Below are 6989 nucleotides of genomic sequence, written 5' to 3' on the forward strand. Positions count from 1 at the left end.
TTTGCCTTTCAACATAGGTGGCTTAAATTCCCCGAACTCAGTGAGTTGTGGTGGCCGGGTTGTCTAGTGGTGGCGCCAGCCCTGGCCTCACTGTTAGCTATTTAGTGCCTACAGTTGTCTTGGGGGGTGGGCATCAGCTCAGGGTACTAGGCCCAGGGTGCTCATTCGTTCCAGATCACCTCACCCACATCCCCAGGTGTCTGCAGGGCATTCTATGCCCAGCACAAGTGTGCTTCTCTTCCTCTATGCTTCTCTTCCTCTCCTTCATGGGAGGTGGTGCTGAATTCCCAAGACATGGGACAGGAAGGACACAGACCTTTGGAAAACAGAAAGTAAAGCAACCCATAGCTGAGGCCTAGGTCAGGGAGTAGATATGTTATCACAGTGTTCTTCACCTGCGACTCAGCTGTTCACACACACACACACATGCACATAGACTCCCCCTAAAAAATGCATTTATTGTTGCCACGTATATACAAATACAAAACATGCAACACACATGGAAAATAACCTAGAGGGCACGCACAGCAGATACGTGGTAATACTTATTGCAAAATCTGCACAGACATGGAATGTACTTACTAATACAGAACCTACACAGAAGACCTGCACGCACCGTGTGCAAGTGCACAACCTGCAACACAGATGCAGAGTACATAAAAATTACATGGACACAATGGGTATGCGTACAAAATAAAGGATTCTCTGCCATTGTTTCTGCACACAAAATACAAACTCAGTGTATGCACACAATGCATTTGCTCATGTTAGGCACACAAAATACCAACGGCACACATGCCCAAGAACCGAAAAAAAAAAAAACCAAACCCATTGCCATTGCGTTGATTCCGACTCATAGCAACCCTATAGGACAGAGTAGAACTGCCCCACAGAGTCTCCAGGGAGCGCCTGGTGGATTTGAACTGCTGACCTTTTTGGTTAGTAGCCGTAGCTCTTAACCACTATGCCACCAGGTTTTTCTGCCCAAGAACATACACACACAATACATGTGAAATGCATGCATGTACTCACAGCCATTGCTTTGCCTCCAGAGCTATAAATTAGCAGGCACAAACAGAAGATCAAATTTAATTCAATATCCTTCATGGAGTCTCTCCCTCTAGTCTCTTCTCTCCCTCTCATCCCCAGATTTCAATCCTGAAAAGTAATCCCTGAGGCTTAAAGCAGAAAGATGGGCCACCACATCAAACAGGTCTGCTTAAGACAGGGAACCTCATGGGGTTTTCTACCCACTCACCTTCCTCCCATCGAAACCCAGGTGCAGGGGGTACAAGGACCTGGAACAGCGGGCAGCCTAATACAGACCTCGTCATGCCCTTTCCTTCAGGCAAGTCTACATAAACAACCCAGTAGCCCAGCTCCCCTACTCCCAGCACCTGGGGCTCTCCTGATTCACCCTATTCTCTTAAAAGCAGTGATAACCAAGAAGCTGCAGGATCCTAGGTCCAGAACCAGAGTGAAGATGCCTGTGACATTCTTTATGTCCACGGGCCTTATTGCCCCCTCCTTCTCCATTGGCTTTGATGAGGACCAGGTCACAAAGTCAAGACCGTATATAGACAGACAGTTGTTGTTGGCTGCTGTTGAGTTGGCCTCGAACTCATGGCAACCCCATGTGTTCCAGAGTCTAACTGTGCCATGGAGTTTTTTTTTTACAAAAGCAGTTCACCAGGGCTGTCTTCTGTGGAGCCACTAGGTGGGTTTAGACTGCCAACCTTTGGGTTAGCACCAAGTGCAAACCGCTTGGGCCACCCAGCCTCTCATTGTATTTAGACTAGTCTGTTAAAATGAGCCACCTTGACTTGTTTGGGGCACTTCATTTGCTCTTAGGCATAAGCCCAGTAGGGTCAACCCTTGATTCCTCTCTCCGAGTGTTCAGTTCTAGGCATGGACTCCACTTTGCTGGGGCTCCACGTGGATGCTCTGCCTCCCGTTTGGTTGCTGTGCCTTGGGGGAATGCACACCTGCTGAGTTGAAGTGAGACATGGTTAAGGACATAAACCTAATGCTAAATAGGCAAACAACAATTTTTTAAAAGGGTCTTATTTTTATCATATATTCTAAAAGTAAAAAAAAAAATATTCTAAAGCCAGGTTTAAATACTTTGTAAGATTATCCACCATTTGGAATTATCCCTGGAGCTGGTTCTTCCCACTAGCAGGACTAGCTGAGAGCGAATGTATTGGGCAAAGGCTTCACCTCAGTTGGAAGTTAGGAGGTTAAGTCCAATCTAGATGGGAAGGCTCTGGGCTCAGGCCTCACAGTCTACTTATGTGGTCATCCCATGTGTGTCTCACCCTTCCCTCCTAATGATAGTCACATCTCTGGATCTCCACAGAGGAAACAACAACAGCAGGGAATGGACATGTGGGTTCAAACCTTGGGTGTTTGGCGCAGTATCCTAAGACTTTCAGGTTTTTCCAAATCAAGATACCAATTTCCCCTTTAGCTTCATCAGATGCCTCTGGTGAGCTCAAAGTTTTAAGAACATTGCCATTTTTAGGAGTCTGAAGGAAAGAGACTCAGGAAACCTGGGGGAGGTTGTCAGGAAGAGAGGGAAACTGAGCTGGTCAAGTTTCAGAGTGAATTTTGTAGGAGCCCAAATCTAATTAAGGACATAATGAAGGCTCTGGGCTTCCTGGAGCTTCCTGTGGTTTTGACACACTCTCTTTCTTCCTATCTGCCCCACTCAGCTGAGCTTCTGAGGATCGTGTAGGCATATCACCATAAGGTTAGCCTCTTAGCCTCCAGACTCTTTTGGCCTGGCCTGGAAAGGGCTCCCAAGAAAGCTTTGAAAGCCTGAGCCCCTAGCCTGAGTATTTGGGCTGCTGCCCCTGGTGGGGAGGACTTTAGGACTAGCTTGTCCTATCTGGGAGCTCTGGTGGTACCATGGTTAAGAGCTAGGGCTGCTAACCAAAAGGTCAGCGGTTTGAACCACCAGCTGCTCCGTGGAAACTCTATGGGGCAGTTCTACTCTGTCCTATAGGGTCGCCGTGAGTCTGAATTGACCTGACAGCAATGGTTTTTGTCCTATCTGGTCTCTGTGGATGTGTCACTCTGTTGTAGTGAGATCTTTGGCTGACTTACTTCCTCATAGAAAATCAGTGCAAACCCATGTTGGGAGAAGGCAGCACCCTCTGAACATTCTCAAGCTGTAGGTTCAGCACTGCCCACAGTAGTGGAGAAGAGACATGAAGGCTGGCATCTCACAGAGGAAATACAGGGCAGTTGGCAAATCACATATGAGGCTGCCACCACTACCCAGCCACCATGGCAGCCAGGAGGAGCACAGTGCTTTGAGTTGTTTACCCAGGAGTGGGGATGATGGTGCTGAGCCCTACTCCAGTTCTCCTGGGGCTTGTTGTCGTAACAACCTGCATCTGGGTAACGGTTGGCTGGTCTGAGAAGGTTGGTCCATGGTAGGCTGTAATTTCTAGGCTGGTCCTTGGTTACACAATGGAGGTTTCCCCAGGCTCTGCAAAGTGTCCGTTGCAGGGTTTGCACTCATGACCTTAACCTTACCTCCTCCATCCATCATTAGCCACCTGAGCCAACTAGCAAGGAGCCGGATGCTGGGAACTGTCTCAATGGCTATTGTAATCATCATCTGTGTCTTCAAATTTGGTCCTCATTGAGACCCACTCTGTTCCCCCACCCAAGCAGCACATGGGGACTGGTGAAGGTGGGGGGTCCCTGAGAAGGTGGGATGAGTCTCTTCCTCAAACTAATCTAGTTCACTTTTTCCTTCTTTCTGTTTTCCTTCCCACCAAAGCTCAAGCTCCGTCTCTCATAGTTTGTGTTTGAATATTTTTAAAGAGGAAAAGTGCAATAAAATAAATAGTGACTGTTTTCTTTAGCAATAGCTATTTCAAAATTTTGCTCTCAGGACTGAAAAGTATAGTACCTGGATTATCAGATAATGCCCTAGGCTTCGGGGCATTTGTTCTCAGTCTGTAATTCCCTCTTTTCCCCATGTGTTAACATGACTTCTGTCCTCTGAGGCTCTGACCCTCCTTCTGGAATGTAAACATATGCAGATGTGCAATGTATGAGCAGGGAAGATCCAGGAGAGGGTTTTCTTTGTCTTTGTCTCTGTCTCTTCCCTGCGTGTACCTCTCTCTGACTCTCTGTTTCCATGTCCCTCTATTTCTCTCTCTCCTCCCACTTCCTCCTTTCAGCCTGCTTTCTCACACAGCATCCTCTCAACCTTCAGGCACTGAAACCTTGAGTATGAGTGACCTCACGCCAGCCCACCTCGTTGACTTTCGGTCAATCTGGCAGGGTGTAATGGAAGCCTCCAAGAAAGAGCTTACCAATAGATAAGAATAAAGCATCCTGAGCCATTACAGGTCACTTCCATGCACTAAAAGCCATTACTTGATCCATTTGCTGCCCCTCCTCCCCTCCCCAGGGAGATGGATGCTGAGGGAATGTGGCCAGGAGGTTTGGCACCTGGGATCGGTAGCCTGGGCAGATTTGGGGAATTGCCCTCCGACTCTCCTTCAGAATAAGCTGACTTGCTTAACCAAAGGGATTCCATGAATGCTGCGGAGGGAAGTGAGTTATCGTGGGTTTAGGTAGGGGTCTACTGGGGTAGGAGTTTGGGTGGTTAGGGCGTGACTGTGGTGAAATAAAGACCCCACCATCTGCTGCAGTGTGCGTCTGCACAAATATTTGCACGTATAACCAGGAGCCTCAGAAGAGTCCCCTTGCCTGAAAAAGCGGTGAGGTTAAATATTCAGACCGGACAATCAGGGAAGGCTGGCAACCCCAAGGTCGTACTCCATTCCCTTTCAATCTACCTTCCTCTATACACATGTGTACAGCAAAACCTCAGTTAACTGAAGAGGATATCCTCAGGGAAGGGAACGTCTTGTTGATTTATTATTCTGGTTGAGTGAGAATGGGAAAAAATGTTTTGGCTCAACCTTTGTTATTGAAAAAAAAAAAATTTCCTAAGTAGGTTAGTATAAACTTTCCTGCCTTAGTATGTATAGTGTTTGAAGATGACAGAAGACCTTGCATTGCTCAGGGTCAACATTTTAAACCTCAGTGTTTGTTGTACGGAAGTGTAGGTGGAAAGACCAAAGAGATAGGCTGCATGTATGCTAGCTGCTGGAGGTGCGTGGCAGTTGGCTGCTTGGGCACGTCCTGGCTGGGAACTTGTCTTGCTGTCGTTTGCCTCTTTCTACTTAGAGTAAGAAAACATAATTCTTGTTAATCAAGGTTTCTGGTTACTTGGTCCTGAGTTCTTGAGATTTTCCATATATACATATATCTATGTGTATGTATGTGGATATCCCTGGTGGGTCAGTGGTTAAGAGTTCGGCTGCTAACCAAAAGGTTGACAGTTCGAATCCACCAGCAGCTCCTTGGAAACCCTGTGGGGCAGTTCTACCCTGTCCTCTAGGGTCGCTGTGAGTTGGTTTTTTTGGTTTTATATATATATATATATATTTTCACACATATATACATATGTAGTATGTGTATACCATCATTTCAAAAATTACACAATTATGCGTTGGTCAGTTCTCTTAATTTCACTAATGTGAAATAAAGTTGGCAATCTAAGGAATAAACTGCATTTATTTGGATTTTTAAAATGACCTTCCTTTACAGTCTTACTATCTCTCCAGTTCCTTTACAGTCTTCCTGTCTCTCCAGTTTGGCTATTTTTCTTCTGCTTAGGGACCTCTCTAGAAGGCAGTTCTTTCATAACAAAAGGACGGGCCCCAGGATCACCTCTTGCCCTCCCAGGTAGCTGCCTGACTCAAGGATAAAGAGAGAGTCTGAAAAAGGGGCCAGGTGCTTTATCTTTTGTCCTGTCTGCCCTGGTGGATGGTAACCTCACCACTAAGAATAAGAAAAGCTATTCCAAGCTTTGTAGCCCTGGAGAAGTGGAAAGTTCTGAGACTTTGCAAAGGACTGGTCTGTTTAGCTTCCCCCATGTTGTTGCTGGTGCCCTGGGTTTGAATTTCATGAGATCTGAAAGTAACATTCTTAATGAAGAACTAAAGAACACCTCTGCCCCGTGGAAGGTGAGACTTGTGGCAATCAGTGGAACTAACAAACCCATCTTACTGGTGATTATGACCAAATCTAGGTTGAGGATGGGGGACTAGTGCAGCTATAATTCAGCTGCTTCTTTGGGGGTGAGCTGTATATATCACTCCATAAACACCTGGGTGCGAGCTGAAACATGCCCTCATTCTCCATCTTGCCTGGCAGTGTGTTAGGCCCATGGGCGAGAATATTTCTCTCAACCTCACCTTTTGCATTTGACTCTGTGCATTCTACCTGGGCAGAGGTGGGGGGTGTCCTTGCTGATATGTGGGGCGATTGAGGTGATGCTGGGATGTCTGTCATCTCCTCACACTCCTAGAAGTCCTCTGGTCTGGCCAAGCTGGCCATAACCAGGTAATAGAACCTATAACCCAGACTTAGCATGACCAGCTGGTAAACTGGGGCAGTTGAGACACCCTGTCTGAATGGCCCCTTCATAAATGGTATGAACCTCAGTGTGGAAACTGGTGTAACTTCCTGTGCTCCTCAGCACTCCTAAAATAACTGGATATGTTCCAGATGAGTTGCAGCTGAGAACTCCCTGCATCATTCCACCGATGGATGCATAGGGCAGGTGTTCTTACGTCATAATATGGACAGCTGCTCCAGCATGCAGATAAATGGGGGCGGTGTAGATGCCAATGTGTGCTAGGACCTTTGATAGCTACCCAGAGGACTCAGTCTTGTGTCTCTTTCCGTCCTCCTGAGAGGCCTCTAAGCCCTGCTTCTCCTTGAAAATGATTCCCAAGACACTGGCTGCCTTGTTTGTATGAGCACAAATACTCTGGGCTGCTACAGAAAGCAAGAGAAGGAGCTGGGAGGAGAGGAATATTCAGGGACTCACTTTGCTACCAAACCGTTTCCATGCCAGCTGCAGACATTACTGCCTTTTCAGGTGATGGAAT

Source organism: Loxodonta africana, chromosome 3 (genome assembly GCF_030014295.1).
Source record: "Loxodonta africana isolate mLoxAfr1 chromosome 3, mLoxAfr1.hap2, whole genome shotgun sequence".
Lineage (NCBI taxonomy): Eukaryota > Metazoa > Chordata > Mammalia > Proboscidea > Elephantidae > Loxodonta > Loxodonta africana.